Below are 22397 nucleotides of genomic sequence, written 5' to 3' on the forward strand. Positions count from 1 at the left end.
GCAGCCGACGCTTCGTCCATCGATGTTGGTCACCAGAAGACACCCTGTCCACTGCCTGCCTGATGCTGAATTGTGGCTCGCTACTGTGAAGCCTGACTCCATCCTTTTTTCCCCATTGCAGAGACTGAAACCCGGCCTGTAATTATTCAACGAAAAACAGGAAGTGATATAATATTACAACACCACTGATAAATAAATATAAGGTATGTAGGCTGTGGAGTGCAAAAAGTCACAATTTGATTTTCCTAGTAGACAGTACAATATTTTTGAAAGTGCGTACTCTGAGTCACCTTTTGAAGGATAAATAAGTATGGGCAAATTAATGTAGCGGATCTTGCCCCTCAAGCTAGGTGTACTGTAAACTGTGTTTTAGAACAAAATTAGATCTTCCTAGCAGTGCTCCCACCCAGACCCTTACTAAAGCCAGTCGCAAAAATGTAGAAGACCCCCAATCAAATCTCAAAAAACGAGGCCTAGCAGAAAACTGGTGACAAAACTTACTTTGAAAGTAAAAGTAGGCCGAAGTACCCCCTTCCTAATTACCCCTTACCCACCGTGGATTGCATTCAAACCACTTTCAAGCAACCAAGCAAAAGTAGCCATAGCCAGCATCGCTCCAAGACTCGAAATCCCCCCCACTCAAACACATGCAATAGAAATACTGCTAACCCTAACGAACCCTAAGTTAAGAATAGTGGCAAAGGCTTTCTTTAACTATGCCAAATCCCCCCTTTCCCACCATGGATTTTCTTCAAATGACTTGCAACCAAAATTACACATTCTCACGAGTGCTCTAAGACCCCAGAACTCAGTTGCAAAAATCTAGAACACCCCGAAACACATGCAATCCTGCTGCTAGGGCTAACCCTAACAAACCCTAAGTTACAAAAAGTGCCAAAAGGCTTTTCCGCGAGGATTTTGTCCCAACCACTTCTACCCAATATTAGACCTTCCCAGGAATGCCCCAAGACACGCCAACCCACCCGCCAAGAAGCATAACACCCCCAAACAGGCCAAAAGCATAATCTCATACTTGCAATATTTCTCGGCCTTCGGTCCAAACGCGCTGCGTAGCTAGTGCATAAGTCGGGGTTGCCACGACGGATTTCCTGAAAAGCAAATGCAATCAAGATTAGAGTGTCCCAGCAGTGCTCCCAGACCACGAAACTCACCCACAAACAGACGGAACCCCCCCTAAGAGCACCTCAAAGGCAAGCAAGTCATCAAAAACACAAAAAAAATTCCGCCTGGGATTTGGTCCAAAACACTTTTATCCGGTATTAGAGCTTCCCAGCAATGGCCCCAGAGCCGTCAACCCAGGAGAAAACGAGTAGAAGACCCCCAAACAGCCAAAGAGCAAAAGTACAAAAATGGGGACTTAGTCAATTTTTCACAAATTTCCCAAATCACTCCGCGCGCGCTCTGCAGCTAGGCCCTAACTCCCCTCTGCCACCATGGATTTGCTTCAAACCTCTTGCAAAGTAAAGTATATATAGCCAGCAGTGCGCCCAGACCCCGAAACCCACCCACAAACACCAGGAAGCCCCCCAAACAGGCCCCTGAAAACGCTACATTGAGCAAAATGTCAGAAATAGCCAAAAAAAAAATCGGCCTGGATTTTGTCCCAACCACTTCTACCCGGTATTAGACCTTCCCAGGAATGCCCCAAGACCCGCCAACCCACCCGCCAAGAAGCATAACACCCCCAAACAGGCCAAAAGCAAAATCTCATACTTGCAATATTTCTCGGCCTTCGGTCCAAACGCGCTGCGTAGCTAGGCCATAAGTCGGGGTTGCCACGACGGATTTCCTGAAAAGCAAATGCAATCAAGATTAGAGTGTCCCAGCAGTGCTCCCAGACCACGAAACTCACCCACAAACACCAGGAAGCCCCCCAAACAGGCCCCCGAAAACGCTACATTGAGCAAAATGTCAGAAATAGCCAAAAAAAAATCGGCCTGGATTTTGTCCCAACCACTTCTACCCGGTATTAGACCTTCCCAGGAATGCCCCAAGACACCCCAACCCACCCGCCAAGAAGCATAACACCCCCAAACAGGCCAAAAGCAAAATCTCATACTTGCAATATTTCTCGGCCTTCGGTCCAAACGCACTGCGTAGCTAAGCCATAAGTCGGGGTTGCCACGACGGATTTCCTGAAAAGCAAATGCAATCAAGATTAGAGTGTCCCAGCAGTGCTCCCAGACCACGAAACTCACCCACAAACAGACGGAACCCCCCCTAAGAGCACCTCAAAGGCAAGCAAGTCATTAAAAACACAAAAAAATTTCCGCCTGGGATTTGGTCCAAAACACTTTTATCCGGTATTAGAGCTTCCCAACAATGGTCCCAGAGCCGTCAACTCACCTGCAAAGAGGTACAACAACACCCCCACAAGTGCTGAGTCTTTTTTCATTGGGCGTAAACCAGCCCTCTGGTTTGATGGAAATAGGAGTCTGGAGGAGGAGGATAGAGGAGCATGTTCTTCTGAACTTGTGAACCTGAGGAATGCAGACTGCGGCAACTTCAAATCAATTAGCAAACCAGCGAAGACAGTTCTGCTGATGGGCTTGATTTTGTGATTATCTGATTAAAGTTTGAAATATATTAACTGTGCACAACAAAGAAAGACAGACACACAGGAATAAAAGTGAATAGGGACGAAAAAGAAAGTTATTGATTCGTTGTCTCATTTTCAGGGCTCGGTATCACGGTCCAGGAATAAGAATAAGGCTTCGTCATCATACTCTGCGAATTCAGGCAGGGTGAGCTCAGTGTCACCTGACAGAGTAGAAATTCCCTCATCTATGTTGCTGGCCACCTCCTCTTCATCCGGCACGCTCTCTCGTACTCTGAAATCTGGTGGTATGAGGTGCTGATTCATCTTGATCATTGTTAACCTCTCCACATTTTTGGGCGAGAGGCGGCTCCGTTTGGGAGTTACAATGCCACCAGCAGCACTGAAAACGCGTTCAGAAGACACGCTTGCGAGTGGGCAAGACAAGTAGTTTAAAGCCAGGTTTTTGAGCTGTGGCCACAATTCTTTTTTCCCATGCCAATACGCCAATGGGTCAGAATTAACATAGACCTCTGTTGAGTCATTCAGATAGTCCTTCACCATCGACTCAAGGTCCTCATCCAAGGTTCCTCCACTTTGCTTAGCTCTTGCTGTGCCTCTGACCTTTTGAGAACCAAACCCACGCAGAGCTAGCCAATCCTCTTCAGCCTCCAATGTTTCTGTTGTGTTTCGTGCAGATGATCCGGTTGCCGGTGTCTTTAACGGCTGAGAGGTCACTTGTGCCACAGCCACAGGTGCAGAAGTGGATTGTTTTGACTGGGGATGGCCTGCTGATGTACTGCCATTTCCTTCAATTTCCAGCCATTCTGTTTCAAACCTCTTGGCTGACAAGGCTAGCCAACGTTTGTACTTTGGAACATGTTCATCATCAAAAGGAAAGAATGCTTGGCCTGCCAGCGCCTTTTTGTAGCGTGGATCCAGAATAGTAGCACAAATGTAATGCTGTTCTGAGTGGATCTTTTTAAGACGTTCATCACCTTGTAGGAGCTCTAATAATTGCTCAGCCAGAAGCAAAGAGTCTTGGTTTTTGTCATCTTTTTCAAACACAGAACACACCTCCTTCAGTTGGTCCTCCAGCATGTACAACAATGGGATAGCTTTTCCCAAATTAGAGTCCTCCTTGCTGACTGCACGCGTGAAGAACTCAAAAGGACGAAGCATGCGTGTCAGGCTTTGAACTATGTTCCATTGCGGCCCACCCATCCTCAGCTCCTCTGTACCCTCTGTAAGGAAATATTGATCGAGTTCCGTATACTGCTCATACAGACGCTCAAGCATGTAGAAGGTTGAGTTCCAACGTGTTACCACCTCCTGGATGAGTGCTTTCACTGGCATTTGACGTTGATATAGCAGGCTCCTCAGCTGCTTCCGGGCCTTAAAAGAATGGCTGAAATGCTTGCACATTTTTCGGCAGGTGTCCAATACACTGTACGCTGCACTGCCTTTATTACCCAAGAATTTTTGGACAACCAGGTTTATACAGTGCGCCAAACACGGCACTCTGAAATAGTAACCGTCCCTCATGGCCTTAACTATATTGGCGCCATTGTCCGTGGAAACATAACCAACCTTGCGTTTTAGTGGGGACAGCCAGTTAAGGACCTTTGTGTTAAAGACATCCAAAATGTTTTCTGCTGTGTGACGTTTCTCCAAACCAAACATGGCTAGTGTTGCATGTTTCCGAGCAGCTTTAAAAACAATGTCCGTGTCAACACCTGTGTTTAGCTTTGCTTTAGCCCCTGAAAAAGAGACCCAGTGTGCAGTGATGCACATGTAATCAGCGCCTGCGCCACTGGTCCACATGTCTGTTGTCAGATGTATAGTGTGAACAGCACTCTTCTGCAAAGCTGCCCCAATCACCTTCAGAACATCTTCATGTAGTGCTGGAACCGCAACTCGGGCAAAATAGAACCGGCTAGGAACCTTCCATTTAGGGCAGAGCGCTGCCACTAATTCTAGAAAACCAACCCCTTCTACAAAAGAAAAAGGGAGAAGGTCCAGAGCTAGCATTTTAGCCAGCTTAGTGTTATACAGACGCGTCATTGGGTGGTTGCGTTCATATTGCGCTTCTGTAAACAACATCTTTTTAATGTTGCCCTAGACCAAGGATTTACGGGATGATGATGATATCTTCGACCCACTTACGCTCGCTGATGAACTTTTCCGCATTGATGTCTCACTCTCTCCCACACTCTTAGTGTGGCTCACATGGGGTGTGCTGCTGACAGGGGTACTGGGTGTAAGTGAAGTGTTTGAATCGTCTTCTTCCTCCTCGTCATCATCAGATGAAAAATCAACGTTTTGAGTACGTGCAATTCTGGCTTGCATAAACGCCTCTAGGTGCGGAAGCCATTGAACAGGGTGCGCTCTCTTAAGATATCCTCTCTGGCCTCCAGTACCATAGTTAGAACCAAGCTTACCACGACCAACTCGAACCTTACAAAGGCTACAAATGGCTACGTTTTCCATTTTTGGGCAAACACTAAAGAAGTCCCAAACTGGAGACTTGAAATGTCTTTGGGGGCCGGAGGAGGCGGCGATACTGGTGGTGGTGGTCCTGCTGCTAATGCCAGATGAAGTGGAGGATGTGGATTGCCGAACTTCAGTACGTTTTGCACTTTCACCACCACGAATTGAGGTCGAGGACGAGGTGGGTTCCTTCTTGCGAGGAAGAAATATGGAAGCGGTAGGTTTTGGTGTACTACTTAACTCCAAATCTAATGATTCCATTTCCACTGCCTCCTCGCCGACATCATCATCACGCTCAGCAGCTTCTCGGGATAGGGTCAAAATGTCTCTTTGCTGCATGCCCGGTGGGGCTGCAGTGACCTTTGTGATGACTGGCTCGTCGTCATCGTGAGAGGCTTCATCACCAGCAGTATCTGTCACTTCTTGTTGAGCCTCATCACACTCCATAGGTATGAGTTTTTTGATGACCTTCCTTTTACGCTTAGGTACCTGTGTCAGATCATGGTGTGCCTCACTGTCAGACCGCAGTTGTGGTTCCCAAGACAGATCACTTGCATCAGAACGAGGTGGGCTTGAAGAAGATGTAGACACCCCCCTTGATCTTTTCCTTGCTAGGGATGTGGAAGACAATGAATGATCATCAGGAGGAGTGGCTTCCAATGATACCTCGGCTTCATTGTCGATTTCCTGATGTGCCCCTACTTCGGGAGGAACAACTATTGTGGGCACTTGTGAACCTCCATGCACCTTTGCTTGCGCATCTCCTTTTGCTGCCTCTCCTTCCACATGTACTTGGGCGTGTACTTGCACATGGTGTTGTTGTTGCGGCTGTGGTTGTTCAACACTTGTCAGATGAGTTACAACAACCTGTGTTGATTCAGGGACATTGCTGCTACTTTCTTGCGATGAGCCAACATCACTGGTCGATGGTGATTGGAGAAGTACACTGACTGCCTCTGAAGCACTCAAGGGCTTTGACTTAAGTTGGCGTGGTGGTGGAGGCACTGAACCCAATGGAGCAGGGGTGCTGCTCCCAGCTTGGTCCCCAGCAGATCCTGCTGCTGCAGGCGTACTTTTTTTTTCTCCCAAAAAACGTGGCGGGTGGCACACCAGCCTCCTTGGTAACTTGCTTCTTCTGCTCCTTACTAGCAACTTTCTTGCTAGAGGAGCTACGGAGACCTTTTTTTGGGGCCATCTTCTTCAGAGCAGGTCAGACAGCAGGCCGCAGTTGCACGAATTGTAGAGTTGTCTGAGGCCAGACGTGACGTCGCGTGACGTTATGCTGCACACACACACCGCTGCAGGACTTCTTCCTGGCACTGGTGGTTCTCTTGAGTCTTGTGCACCTAAAAAAAATGGAAGACAGAGGAACATCAGTTCAGTTATACAGCACAAAAAAATCGAAAACACTGCAAAATCAGCACAATCCCAATCCATCCATGCCCTCCATAATGTTTAAATTCAAGACAACCCACAGAAAGACTAGGCCCATGCAAGACTCACTACCCCTGGGCATAAATAAAGGTTGAAAAGTAGGCAAAATGGTTGCAGGCCTAACAACAAAGCCTGCATTCAAAATGGCCACTTGCCTGCCAGCACATGGCCAGTGCCTGTAGCTGCACTCAAAATGGCCACCAGCCACATGGCCTGTCCCTCCCCATGAACACCCCCAAAAATCGAAAAACACTGCAAAATCAGCACAATCCCATTCCATCCATGCCCTCCATGATGTTTAAGTTCAAGACAACCCACAGAAAGACTAGGCCCATGCAAGACTCACTACCCCTGGGCATAAATAAAGGTTGAAAAGTAGGCAAAATGGTTGGAGGCCTAACAACAAAGCCTGCATTCAAAATGGCCACTTGCCTGCCAGCACATGGCCAGTGCCTGTAGCTGCACTCAAAATGGCCACCAGCCACATGGCGCCTGTCCCTCCCCATGAACACCCCCAAAAATCGAAAAACACTGCAAAATCAGCACAATCCCATTCCATCCATGCCCTCCATGATGTTTAAGTTCAAGACAACCCACAGAAAGACTAGGCCCATGCAAGACTCACTACCCCTGGGCATAAATAAAGGTTGAAAAGTAGGCAAAATGGTTGCAGGCCTAACAACAAAGCCTGCATTCAAAATGGCCACTTGCCTGCCAGCACATGGCCAGTGCCTGTAGCTGCACTCAAAATGGCCACCAGCCACATGGCCTGTCCCTCCCCATGGACACCCCCAAAAATCGAAAAACACTGCAAAATCAGCACAATCCCATTCCATCCATGCCCTCCATGATGTTTAAGTTCAAGACAACCCACAGAAAGACTAGGCCCATGCAAGACTCACTACCCCTGGGCATAAATAAAGGTTGAAAAGTAGGCAAAATGGTTGGAGGTCTAACAACAAAGCCTGCATTCAAAATGGCCACTTGCCTCCCAGCACATGGCCAGTGCCTGTAGCTGCACTCAAAATGGCCACCAGCCACATGGCCTGTCCCTCCCCATGAACACCCCCAAAAATCGAAAAACACTGCAAAATCAGCACAATCCCATTCCATCCATGCCCTCCATGATGTTTAAGTTCAAGACAACCCACAGAAAGACTAGGCCCATGCAAGACTCACTACCCCTGGGCATACATAAAGGTTGAAAAGTAGGCAAAATGGTTGGAGGCCTAACAACAAAGCCTGCATTCAAAATGGCCACTTGCCTGCCAGCACATGGCCAGTGCCTGTAGCTGCACTCAAAATGGCCACCAGCCACATGGCCTGTCCCTCCCCATGAACACCCCCAAAAATCGAAAAACACTGCAAAATCAGCACAATCCCATTCCATCCATGCCCTCCATGATGTTTAAGTTCAAGACAGCCCACAGAAAGACTAGGCCCATGCTAGACTCAAATACCCCTGGTGAAAAGGCCACAAGTACAGGCCCAAAAAACGAAAATCACTGAAAAATCAGCACAATCCCATTCCATCCATGGCCTCCATGATGTTTAAATTCAAGACAACCCACAGAAAGACTAGGCCCATGCAAGACTCACTACCCCTGGGCATAAATAAAGGTTGAAAAGTAGGCAAAATGGTTGCAGGCCTAACAACAAAGCCTGCATTCAAAATGGCCACTTGCCTGCCAGCACATGGCCAGTGCCTGTAGCTGCACTCAAAATAGCCACCAGCCACATGGCCTGTCCCTCCCCATGAACACCCCCAAAAATCGAAAAACACTGCAAAATCAGCACAATCCCATTCCATCCATGGCCTCCATGATGTTTAAGTTCAAGACAGCCCACAGAAAGACTAGGCCCATGCTAGACTCAAATACCCCTGGAGAAAAGGCCACAAGTACAGGCCCAAAAAACGAAAATCACTGAAAAAGCAGCACAATCCCATTCCATCCATGGCCTCCATGATGTTTAAATTCAAGACAACCCACAGAAAGACTAGGCCCATGCAAGACTCACTACCCCTGGGCATAAATAAAGGTTGAAAAGTAGGCAAAATGGTTGCAGGCCTAACAACAAAGCCTGCATTCAAAATGGCCACTTGCCTGCCAGCACATGGCCAGTGCCTGTAGCTGCACTCAAAATGGCCACCAGCCACATGGCCTGTCCCTCCCCATGAACACCCCCAAAAATCGAAAAACACTGCAAAATCAGCACAATCCCATTCCATCCATGGCCTCAATGATATTTAAATTCAAGCAGCCCACAGAAAGACTAGGCCCATGCTAGACTCAAATACCCCTGGTGAAAAGGCCACAAGTACAGGCCCAAAAAACGAAAAAACTGAAAAATCAGCACAATCCCATTCCATCCATGGCCTCCATGATGTTTAAATTCAAGACAACCCACAGAAAGACTAGGCCCATGCAACACTCACTACCCCTGGGCATAAATAAAGGTTGAAAAGTAGGCAAAATGGTTGCAGGCCTAACAACAAAGCCTGCATTCAAAATGGCCACTTGCCTGCCAGCACATGGCCAGTGCCTGTAGCTGCACTCAAAATGGCCACCAGCCACATGGCCTGTCCCTCCCCATGAACACCCCCAAAAATCGAAAAACACTGCAAAATCAGCACAATCCCATTCCATCCATGGCCTCCATGATGTTTAAGTTCAAGACAGCCCACAGAAAGACTAGGCCCATGCTAGACTCAAATACCCCTGGTGAAAAGGCCACAAGTACAGGCCCAAAAAACGAAAATCACTGAAAAATCAGCACAATCCCATTCCATCCATGGCCTCCATGATGTTTAAATTCAAGACAACCCACAGAAAGACTAGGCCCATGCTAGACTCAAATACCCCTGGCGAAAAGGCCACAAGTACAGCCCCAAAAAACGAAAATCACTGAAAAATCAGCACAATCCCAATCCATCCATGGCCTCCATGATGTTTAAGTTCAAGACAACCCACAGAAAGACTCAGTCCACCCACCACTGAGTACCCCTGGGCAAAAGGCCCCAAAACAGCCCAAAAATCGAAAATTCCAAAATTTTTGTTGCAGCAACTGTAATGCCCCAAACAAACTTACTTGTAAAATTTCTAATCCAACAGTGATCCAAAGAAAGTCAAAAAGGCCTCAAATCCAAATATCCAGCAGCATCCACAAAAAGTAATCCTTCCAGCTCCAGATCCAACTGAAAAGTGACCAGGAGATGGACAAAGCACTGGGAGGAGCCTGCTGAACAGGAACAGGAAGTTGAAGACTGTGGGGCACTTCCTTCCTCCCACCCCCCTCCCCCCTCCCCAAAATGGACTCCTCGCTAAAAAAGTCCAGGCAAATGTCAACCTAAGGAGTTATTCAGATAAAAATCATCATTTCTAGAAGGTTTATGCTGCTTGCTGGTGGATTTCTTGTGCAGAATTGCAAATTTTATATTTTCGCTCGCCGCATCTCAAATCTCGCAATTGCGAAGTACCGCGAGACGTGACCTCGCCGTACTCGCGTTGACAAACTCTCGCTGGCAATCCGCGATGACGTTGCGCGCTCGCCAATTCCCGCGGGATCACACAGCAAGATCCAAAATGGCGCAGCACTCGCAAACTATCGAGAAAAACAACCCGGCAAACGATGACAAACGCCGCGCGCCGCAAAAATTGTATCACCAACGCCGCGCGCCGCAAAAAAAATCCGCTGCGTGCGAATTTGCGGATTTTGCGGGAAATTCGCAAATCTTGCGGATTGCGAATTTCCCAAAAATCCGCAAAATCCGCGAGCGAAACGGATTTTCCGCCCATGCTTACTCCTAAACCATTTGGAGTTCGAAACGCGCAGACCGCTAGTTTTTACGCCATATGATCTGAAATATTCGCAATTTTTTGTTTAAATTCACAAACATATAAAAATATTGTTTATGGTGTAATGTTTGTTTCATGCAAATGGTTAACAATTTTTCTACGAGTATGAAAGTGACTTGGTGAATGTGGAATGCTTGGATTGGTTGGGAAATAATCTATGCTTTGTATTGCTTTTGAATTGTATTTATTATTGATTGTGTATAATGTTTCTGAATGCAGGGATGTAAAGATTTGTAAAAAGTGTACAAAATAATTGACATATGCATTTAAAGTGAATAAAACTAAATGATGATTCAATCCGACTGAACAATTAGTCTTGGAAACCACTTTGGTTTGATTCCATTGTGCTGTGAAAAATAATAGGTTATAAGGAGAACAGTATTGGCAGTTGTTTTGTTTATTAGTAGGTCAGTGACTTGGCCTTACTGTTGGGAGCCCATACCCAGTAGTGTTTCTTGCTGGTGGGCTTGCAGCACTGGTTGTGCCACCCACAGAAGGAGCCTGTAAAGTGTGTCTCAGGTCTGACGTTGCAGAGCCTGTGTGCAGTCTGGTACTGCCACATTGACTGGAAAGTGTGCCCACTTGCCAGCCCGTGAACCTTCTCTTTTCTACAAATTAGTCATCCCTATGGTAGGCCCAAGGGCAGGGTGCATTGTAGGTAAAAGGTAGGACATGCACTGATGTGTGTGGCATGTCCTAATAGTAAATTACAGCCATTCTAGTTTTTCGCTATTGCAAGGCTACCTGTTCCCCATACACCAGAAAGGGCAGTTTGATTATAACATCTTATAATCGTAACTGACTTCGGGAACTAGGTAGAGATTCAACTTTAGTATACCTGAACTCAGAATGATAAAATACATCTTTTAGTGAAGTTGGTTTTTAATATTCTGTTTTTGAAAATACCACTTTTAGAAAGTAGGTATTTTCTTGCCTAACTATCCAAGCCTGCCTCTGCCAGGTTGTGTATTCCCTGTCTGGAGTTTGAGTGACAGTGGCTGGGGGATTCCAGGAGACAGGATGAGTCAGTACAGGGCTGAATAGACCCATCTGCATGTAGAGTGGTGGAAGGGGAGCACCTGGGACCTGTGCCTGCCTTCCACAATGCTGGCTCCACCTCCTGTGGTACGTCTAATGTCCCTAGCCTACACTGTCAAAGCAAGAGAAGGAGTCCTGTAAACAACGTGCTCCAGGACTGCACAGAACTGGTTTGGACTATGCACAGACACTCTCTGCCTCCAGAGACAAAGGATTTTGGTGTATAAAAGAGGGGACCCAGACCCCAGAACTGTATATCACTTCTGGGAAACAAGAAGAACCTTTGCTGAGGAGAGGAACCAGAGAGAAACTGAAGGGGGAGACTATCCCTAAGCTGAGTGCTGTTTGGGGAATTGGCCTGCAGTGGTTGCCTGACTGCCAAAGAAAGGAGAAAGGACTTTGTGCAACTTTCATCATGTTGTAGGAGAACTCCAAGGGCTTGGAAATTGAGCTTGCCTCCTGCTGACGTCTCAGGAATTACAGACTTCACCAACCAGCTCCCCTGAGTTCCCTTGCTGGGAATTAGAATTTTCTGCTGTTGTGCTGGGCCTTCTGGGAGACTGCATGTCGCACGGCGATGCAAGCGCAACTCACGAAGAAGAAGTGTTTCGCAGCCGCTGTCGTCGCATCACTGAGTAAGGGTGCCGCTGCTGTCTTATTGTATCACCAGAGAAGAGTGTCGCCGAAGCAGCAGCTGTCATCGCATCACTGACTAAGGGGGCCGCCGCTGAAGCTGTCGCATCACCAGAAAAGCGTGTTGCAGGGCCTTTCGTGGCTCTGAAGATTCGCTGAGATGCCGCCGGGCATGCATGCATCGTCCCTTTGTTGTCGCATCAAGAAAAAGACACAATTTTTGTTGCGTTGCACCAGATCGTCATCGCGGTGCTGCGGGTCACATCACCACAGAAGCGCAGTAAGTAAACCGACATATCACCTCTCCACGCGGAGAAGAACCGACGCATCACCTCCCCTCCAGTAAGGAATCGACGTATCACGGTCCCCTATGCAACAGTAGGGAACCAACGCATCACCTCCCCCAGATTAAGGAACCAATGCATCCCTGTTGCATGTAAGGAACCAAAGCATCACTGTGGAGCGGGGGTTAGGGCGGGCCGGAATAACAGGCGTGGAGGCCGTATGAAGTGCGCTATGATTAGCAAGAACTTTATTGATTATACAGAAACTGAGTTCAGGAGGTACGGGTGTCCGGGTGGAAGTCCAGGTGTGGGTGTAGGGATGAGGTTCCGGGAAGATGTCGTCGGGATGTCCGCCGCTGGGCTGAGGTCGTCTTTCCATGGTGTAGGAAACGGTGAGCCCCTCGGAGGTAAAAAGAACGAAACAGGGCGATTAGTCCAGAGGACAACAAATGTCGTAATACAGTCACCAGCACCGGGAAGTGAGAGGGATGGAAGTGGTCGTGAGGGAGGGCGGTACGGTAGACAGAGGGAAGGGAGAAGTCGGGTAACGGGAAGAGAGTGTGATCGGGAGGAAAAAACGGTGCGCAGTTCTATATAGTGTCGGTGCACTTTTATACAGTGAGGGTGGTTCGGGAGACTATTTACGCTATGTACACTGCTACAAGGGGGAAACGGAGAAAGGTAACAAGGTACTCACGTGCCCCGCCGTAACTCTCCTCCGAGTTACGGCCGCTCTCCAGCCACCTCCTGAGGACGCCACCAGTCCTCACACCAAACGTCTTCTTTGTCTTCTTCTTTTCGGCTCTTCGTTTCTTCTCTGCTTTCCGCTGCTGGTTCTCCGCGTTCTGTTAACTCCTGCCACAAGTCCGCTGCTGGGAACCCCGAGTCCTCCGAGTCGCCGGCTTTTCTACTCTCCAGCCGGAGTCCGGTAGAATGACTTCCGGGGTCAGGTGTGGTCACTTCCGGTCCTTCATTACCCTTCACACTTCCGGGGTCACGAAAGGTTGTTTCCGGTCCGCCATGTACCGGTGTTACCGATGGTGCCTGTGGGGAGACAGAGAGAGGAGTAGTTCCGAAGGCATGAGAGTCCACATCGGTCCGCTGCCCCCTCGAGGTAAGGGTCAACCCTTCACAATCACCTTCCCTGAAACTCTTTTGTTTGTATAGCGTTACGCATCCAAAGGTACATTGAACATAAAGTGTTGCGTGCACCATCTAAAGAGAACTAAGCTATTTCTACCTTTCTAAAGTACAGTATTATGGATTTTTGTTGTTTGTGGTCTTGTGTTAAGGCTATATAAAAATACTCATTTTTTATAATATAACCTGTGTGGTGTCCATCTGTAGTGTTGTCACTGTATTACTGTATGTGTTCACAAATGCTTTACACACTGCCTCTGAGATAAGCCTGCCTGCTCGTGCCAAGCTACCAAGGGGGTGAGCATGGGTTATTTTAGGAGTGTAGCCCCTTAACCTGACTAGACGCTAGGGTCCCTATTTGGTCAAAGGTACCTACCTCAGCCAACTAGAGACCCCCAAATCTAAAAACAAGGATAAGTGGCTTAAGCCACCACGAGTGAAGGAGAGATGGCAATCGCTTGGTGATGGACCACTTCTGCCTGGGAATTGGTCTAAGATACATTCAGGAGTACGAAGAGTGTCAGTGAGCAAATTGAATTTAACATAATCCATATGACCTACCTGTCCCCCAAACGCTTAGAAGCTATTTACCCGCAAAGAGAGTCCTGATGCCCGATATGCAGGGCTAATGAGGCTGATTTCCTAACATGGTCTGGCACTGCCCACCTGTTGCTACTTTTTGAAGAGAAATACTAGCACAGCTCAATGGGGCGACGGGTTGGAATATACCTTTGACAATATAATCAGTGCCTGCTGGGCCTACTGCCGGATGACCCTAAGCACAAACTAAGCAGATGTTTTGCTAATCTTGGACTTACAGTGGCAAACAGCCACATAGCAATCCACTGGATGAGCGAGAGGCCCCAGACTAGGGAAAAATGGGAGAAGGACTTGTGGGAGTGGGCGGTGGCAGAAGAGGAACATATGCAAAAGACAAGACGTGATGGCAAATTGCCAGAGGTGCTGCTTGTATGGGGGACAATGATGAGAGACTTGTTGGACCTAGTTGGGGCCCAGGGTTCCACGTCTGTATGATTAGAAGCCTCTCGCGAGCAAGGCTGCAAGGGGATGAGAGTACGACTAGAAATGCTTCAGGTAGATAGAGAGGATAGTAAGACAACCCATGACTGGGGCCACCTTTCACCCATATATGACATTCACCAAGAAAACAAAATAAAAACATAGAGGACAAGACAATGTAGAGGAAATGAATACTGGGAATCCTAGCCCCTTTCCTATTTGGCAGCTTGGGGGGTGGGGGAGGTCGGCATGTTAGGACATTTTACTGTTTTCATTTTTATTGTTTATGAGTATTCTTATTCTCTGTCATTGATGCACTATTGAGACTCCTGCTAGCTTTACACTTGCTTAAATTAAGCATGCCTTAAACCAATGTAAACAAGCAAAGGCACCAGGACCAGATGGAGTCCCTATTGACCTGTTCTTAGATAATCAAGACATGTGGGCCCCACTTCTTACAAATGTTTTTAATAAAATTGCCCAAACATGTACCACCATCATGGAAGACAACCGTAATTGTACCGATATATAAAAAGGGATATAGGTAAATAGCGAAAAACTACAGACCAATCTCTCTGATTGATTTGACTGCAAAGTTAATTGGCCGTTTGATTTTAAATAGATTAGAGGATTGGGCCCATGAAAAAAATATTATTATTCCTTGCCAGTTTGGCTTTAGAAAAGGGAAAGACACTGTGGATCAGTGTCTGAACTTGAGCCTAATTATAGCAAAATACACGGCTGCAAAAAAAGGCCATCTCCACCTGGCTTTCATGGATCTGTCCGCAGCCTTTGACTGCGTGGCACAGCCTAGGCTGAGGCAGATCATGGAGGCCATGGGAATTGACCTGAATATCATTAATATTATTCGTGACCTGTATTGAGATGCCACATCATGTGTTTGCTATGGACGGGACGGTGAGTGTACTAGATCCTTCAAAATTGCAAGAGGCGTAAAGCAGGGGTGCGTCCTTGCCCGCTTCTTATTTGCTTTTTATACCAACGGCGTATAATCTGCTCTGTCAGATTCCACTCCGGATGTCCCTTATATAAACTCATCGCAGGTGCCAATTTTATTGTATGCGGATGACGCAGTGCTTTTAGCTCGTATGGGCAATGCACTGCGCCGCCTAGTTCTGGAGTATACCAAATTCATGAATAACCTAGATAGGAAGGTTAATTATTCGAAATCTTTTATTTTAGTGGCAGGTACTAAACAGCGAAGTTATTCACAAATTATGACTGAAGGGGGCAAACTGGGAGTTGTTGACTCCTTTAATTATTTAGGGATTACCTTTGATGCCCAAATTAACTGGCAGAAGATGATTGTTAACAGAGAGACCGAGATGGAGAAGAACATTGAGGCACTAACAACATTTATTTAAAAAACTGGCCTAAAACCTATAGATATGATAAAAACATTGTATCAAGCAAAGACTGTGTCTGCTGCCAACTATGGGGCAGCTATTTGGGGAATAAGGGATTGTGTAAAACTGCAGATAATTGAAGATATTTTCTTAAAAAGAGTTCTATCTTTACCAAACTCATGTGCCAACTATAAGTGCCATATGGAACTGGGAGCACCTTACATTACTGACACCATTGCGGTGGCGCCGATTCTTATGTGGCATTCAGTATGGCGATAAGAGACCCTTGCCTTAACAAGAGACATTATAAAGGATGTTCTGAGATTAGATGGGATGGGTGCCATCACTTGGTTAACCTATGTTGAATCCACGTTGAAAGCGGTTGGGCTACATCGCCTTTTTTGGACCCTACTACTTGTTGTTCATCTCAAAAAAAGACCTAAAAATGGAATTGATTTCTAATCGGCAGATAAAAATGGAGGCTAAAAATATTAATCTATCAACAGTAAAGACATATTTGACTTCTCCTAGCATAATGCAAAAAGAAACAAATACCATATATTTACCTTCGTCGCTAATCTACAGAATAGGTACATTCTGGTGAGATTTAGTTTGAATTATATAGCTTTAATGTTGGGTTCTCCCCGTAATGTTTATGTTGCTTCTGACCTCCCATCTTGTCCATGTGATCAGCAATCTGCTCAGAATGACATACACTTTTTGTTTTTCTGTAAATTTTATTGTGATGAAAGGAAACGATTTATTATCCCCATTATGTGTAAAATGAAGTTCAGACAGTGTCGTGTAGCCCTTTATTACCTTCAATCATTACCTGACCCTTATGTTTGTGGTTCTCTGGCGTCCTTTTTGCCATCTGCATTAAAAAAGAGACGTACAATTTGCTAAAATTATATACTGAACAATGAACTGATTTTACCTTATTGTGTAAATAAGTATGAATTTGTATTTTTATATTACCATTTTTATATATTTTAACCATACTGTGATGTTGTGAAATACTGTAAATGTTTTTTTTTTTTACTGTAGTATACTTTTTATGCCTACATTGTGTTGGCGAAATAAAGTTATTATGACTGACTGACTGATGCACTATTTAATGATATGGCTGAATGAGAAAAATATTCTTTTTGTGTAAAAACTGCATAATATAACTTGAATAAAGATATACTTTGAACAAAAAGTGTGCTGTAGTTCCAAATTGGTTGCATGCATTACACACCAAGAAAGTGAGAAATCCAGAAGCAATGTTGCTCTTTCATCCTGAATGGAGAGCATAAGTGACTGCACCATCAACAGTTGAGAGGCCACAAAGAGCATTGATAGAGAAAAGACAACTGCAGCAAGGAAAAGAAAAGGTGAAGATTCACAAACTGCAACACAAATCCAAGTATCTGTTGTTTCACAGAGTGGCATTAAAATCTGTAATGAAGGCGAAGCAAAGACTGACTCTCAACTTGAAAACTTTTGCTGAAACAACATCAGTACAATCAGAAGATCTGGGTGAGGGAACAAGCACTGAAATGAGAACAGTCACTTGTAAAGTTGAATTGCCACAGAACTGTAATCATGGAAGACTGAGAAGAGCATATCAGTTGATTGGTGTTAGACCTGGCACCATTGGTGTGGGTCTTCCCTTCCATTTTTGCTGTTGCCTCATGCATTTTTGCTGGTGTTAGATGCTATGGGCACTGTGTCACTGCTATCCAGTGCCACAGTGCAAGTGCACCCTATTGTAAAGTGATGTAGTAATCAGTGGTTCCATGTTTTGTTATTTGGTTTACTTGTCAGACCCTAGTCTAGTGCACTTAGTGTACCCAGGGCTTGTAAATCCAAATGCTGCTGGTGGGCCTGCAGCACTATTTGTGCCACGAACAGAAGCAACCTTGTAAAATGTGTCTAAGGGCTGCCATTGCAGAGCCTGCGTGCAGTCTGGTACAGTCATGCTGACTGGGCAAGTACACCCACTTCCCAGTCCCTAAACCATCCCTTTTCTTCATATTAGTCACCCCTATAGTAGGCCCAAGGGCAGGGTGCATTGTAAGTATAAGGTAGGACAAGCCCTGATGTGTGTGGCATGTCCTAATAGTGAATTACAGCCATTTTTGTTTTTCACTATTGCAAGGCTACCTGTTCTCCATAGGTCAGAATGGGCTGTTAGAGATATTACATTTTATAATCTTAACTGTCTCGGAGAACATGGTAGAAATTCGAGTCTAGTATGCCTGGACTCAGAATAATAAAATACATCTTTTAGTAAAGTTTATTTTAATATTCTGTGTTTGCAAATACTACTTTTAGAAAGTAGGTATTTGCTTGTCTAACCATTCAAACCTGCCTCTGCTAGGTTGTGTATTCCTATGTCTGGATTTGTGAGTGACAGGGCTGGGGAATTCCAGGAGACAGGCTGAGTCACCCAGTGGTGAATAGAGAGATCTGCATCTAGATGGGAGGGAGGCGTTGCACCTGAACCTTTGAATAGGGCTGTGCCTGTCTTCCACAATGCTGGCTCCACCCCCTGGGGGGCGCCTGATGTGCCTGCCCTGCACTGTGAAATGAAAGGAGAAGTCTGGTAAACAGAGGGTAAACATCACTTACAACGCAAGCATTACAACGCACTACCATTACATCGCAACCATTACAACGCAAACCATTCCAACGCATTGCGCTGGGGGGCGCTCTAGGATAGGGAATATATTTAATTTACTATCCAACACCTTCCCTACTATCCACGGGGACTGGAGTTGGAATAGTAAATTAAATAATTCACTATCCAGCGCCTAAAAGCACTATGCGTTGTAATGGTATGCGATGTAAAAACCGCGTTGTAACAGCAGGCGTTGTAATAGCCTGCATTGTAACGTCATAGATCCAAACAGAGTGCTTCAGAACTGGTTTGGACTGGGCAAAGGCCCCTCTCCCCTCAGAGAACAGAGGATTTGGGGGTATAAATATTGGGACCCTGATCCCATGAAATTAGATCACTTTGGACTACAAGAAGAAACCTTTACTGAGGAGAGGAACCTGAAGAAACCGAGGAGAGACTATTCCCAAGCTGAAGTGCTGCTTCGGGGATTGGCCTGCAGTGGTTGCTTTACTGCCAAAGGAAGGAGAAAAGAACTTTGTGTACTTTGCTTTCAACTTGTGAAGGATCTCCAAGGGCTTGGAAAAGAGCTTGCCTCCTGCTGAAGTCTCAGGGACAACAAACTTCACCCCCCAGCTCCCCAGAGTTCTTTGGAAGTGCCTGCTGCTGTTTTGGGCCTTCTGATGGACTGGGTGTCACAAGGAGCTGGAAGAGCGACTCAACAAGATGAAGCGTGTCGCCATTGCTGTGCCTGCCGTCAGCAACTCCGAAGGAGGGTGTCGCTACTGGAACTGTCGCACTGCACCGCATCGGAGAGAAGCATGCCGCAACGAAGAGGAAGCAAGTCGCCATAGCTGCGGCTGCCATCGCAACTCCGAAGGAGGGTGTCGCTGCTGTAGTTGTCGCACTTCACCGCATCAGGAGAAGAATCTCGCAACAAGGTCGGAGCGTGTCGCCGTTGTTGTGCCTGCCGTCGCAACTCCAAAGGAGGGTGTCGCCGTTGGAACTGTCGCATTGCACCGCATCGACCAAGAGCACCTCGCTTCCCCGAGAAGCGCGCCGCCGTCGGAGCTGCTGCCGTCGCATCTTGGATGTCGCCGCTGTGGTTGTCGCATCGAGTGGAAGCTTTACGCATCGTGGGAGAAGAGCGTCACTGCTGGAGCTGTTGTCGTCGTATCGTAAGGGTGTCGCCGCTGCAGTCCACGCATCGAACCGAGAACTTCTAGCATCCCCGAGAAGCGTGCCGCATCTGGAAGATATTCATGTCTTTATTTCTTTGTATCTGAACTTTGCCGCATTTCCCATCGCTGCAACATTGCTTGTCGTGGAAGCGCAAAGCAACCTAAGGTACATTGTCGCAAAGTGCGCATCTAAGAACTGAACTGAACTAAGCTTAACTCTACCATCTTAAAGTAATCATAGTGTTTATTTTTGTCGTTTATGGTCTTGTGGTAACTCTATATAAAGTCTACTTATTTTTTATATAAAACCTGTGTGGTGTCCATTTGTAGTGTTGTCAATGGGTTACTGTATGTGGTCACAACTGTTTAACTTACAATGTCTCTGAAGTAAAGCCCTCTGCTCATGCCAAGCTACCAAGGGGGTGAGCAGGGGTTATTTTAGAAGTGTAATCCCCTTATCCTGACTAGAAGAGAGGGTGCCTATTTGTCACAAGTACCTACCTGTGCCAACTAGAGACTAGAGACCCCAAATCTAACATTGGTAGTGAGTGGTGAGGATTCTGGATTTGCATTTGTGACTCATGTACAGTGACTGGTGAACACTACTTAGTGGGTGCAGACCATAACGATACCACATACTTTTTGGTAGATTCCTTTTTGTATTTTTGTTCTATTTTTGAAAGATGCCTGATTCTGTCGTAGTAGAGAGAGCAGAATCCGTAGCCTCTATTGATCTTGAATGGGAAGAAGAGAAATTTGAAAGCTACAAAGTAAAGCATCTGAAGTACTTCTGCAAAAAATTCAAGGTTGCCACTGTTGGGTGCACCAAGAAAGAAGAATTCTACAAGGCGCCCAGGGCCTGAGTAGAAGCAAGGGAAACCCCTGAAATTGAGGAAGGGGATGGCCAGGCAGTTGTACAACAGGAAGAGCCATTTGGCTTAGGAGGAAGGAGAGCACCTTCCCCTGCATGTAGCAATATTTCTAACAAGAGTTTGTCTCCAGAGGAGTTGGAGGACAGAGAGAGATTAAGAAGGCATGAAATGGAGATGACCAAGTTCAAGGTGAATAGGCAACTGGGATTAGAAAATAGAAGATCAGATCATGAGGAAAAGAAAATTCACTTTGAGCATGAAAAAGTTTTGAGGGAGTTGGAGTTGAAAACCAAAAGTTTAGAAGTTACTCCCTCTGGTGGCAGCATTCCGTCAGTACATACAGAAAGTAGAGTGTATATTCCCAAGGATGTGGTGAAGGAGTTTTACAAAAATGATGATATTGGTCAGTGGTTCAGAGCCTATGAGGTAGCCATGTCCTCCCACCGGGTCCCTGAGAGAGATTAGAGCGGGGTTATGAGGAAGGTTCCCTAGTGAGGGGCGGGATACATTGTTAGACTTGACTTCTGAAATCCATTCATACAGCCACATGAAAGATGCATTGATGTCTAGATATGGTTTGACACCTGAGCTCTATAGGCAGAGGTTCAGGAAATGCAAAAAGTTAGAAAACAGTACTTGGGTTGAATATGTCACTTTCTTTTGCAGAGCATTGGATGGTTGGGTAAAGGGCAGCAAGGTTAATGATTTTCAAGGTCTCTTTGATTTTGATTGCATGGGAGCACTTGTCTGATAATTGTTTTCCAGAGTTGCGCCAGCATTGATAGATAGCAAGCTGACTAACCCTAGGAAGCTTGCTGAGGAGGTGGACCGCTGGTTGAGTACCCGGGTCCACAAGGGTCACGTTGGAGACTCAGCCAAAGGTGGGCAGGGTCCCCAGCAGAAGAGTGGGGGGACAAGGGTAAACAGAAGGAGTTCCGCAAAGGGCCCCAAAGTAGTCCCCAAGGGAACCCTGTGAAAGGTTCCCAGCCTCCCCTGAGAGAAAGCAAGGGGCCCAACAGTTAGTCATGTTCCCCAGGGGCCCCTGAAGTGTTACAAGTGTGGCGACCTGGGTCATAAGGCGAATGATACCAGGTATCGCCTGTTTGGTAAACAAAGACCCACTGGTTCTCCGACCCGGCAGATGGCTAGTGTAGCCTTGGGGAGGAGATTGATGTCCAAGGTGGGTGGGGTCCCGCACAGATGACCTTATCCTCTTTAGGAGACAGTGAGATGGTCTCAGAAGCTCAGCTGCCCAGAAACACAAAAAAATATGGGCAGCGAGTGACCGTCAATGGCCAAAAGGTGGAGGCTCTTAGAGACACAGGAGCCAGTATGACAGCTGTCAGGTGTCACCTGGTGTCTCAAGAGCAGATTGTCCCTCATGCATTTTGCCGAGTTGTTAACGCCGAAAACACAGAGAGTCATTGTCCAATGGCTCAGGTTCCCTTAGAGCGCTCTTCAGGTAGCTGTCAGACCCGCCATGCCTAGTGACTGTTTGATGGGAAATGATTTGCAGAGCTCCCCTTGGGAAAAGATGAAGAAAACAACTCACTTGAAGATGGTTGGACTGCCTGACTGGGGGTGCATGACCACCTGGTCAATGTCAGCCAGTAGGAGTTCTCAAGAGGACCTGGAGCCTGAGAGGGAGGTCCAGGAACCTGCTGAAGAGAGAAGTGGTGAGGGGCGTGAGAAACCGGCCCCTGAAGTACCCACGGCCCAGGAGGAGGTAGACCCTGAGGGGGATGCCCTGGAGCCTACCAGGGAGCAAGTAGCTGAACTGGGGGACCTGCCTGAGCTGACCCATTGGCAGCAAGAAGGAGGCCCTTCCAGGGATGAATTTTGCAAGGAGCAGAGAGAGTGTCCTTCTCTTGTGGGCTTGCGGCAACAGGCTGCAAGCCAGGCAGCAGGTGATCAGTCAGGGT

The sequence above is a fragment of the Lissotriton vulgaris genome (genome assembly GCF_964263255.1).
Source record: "Lissotriton vulgaris chromosome 8 unlocalized genomic scaffold, aLisVul1.2 SUPER_8_unloc_1, whole genome shotgun sequence".
NCBI lineage: Eukaryota > Metazoa > Chordata > Amphibia > Caudata > Salamandridae > Lissotriton > Lissotriton vulgaris.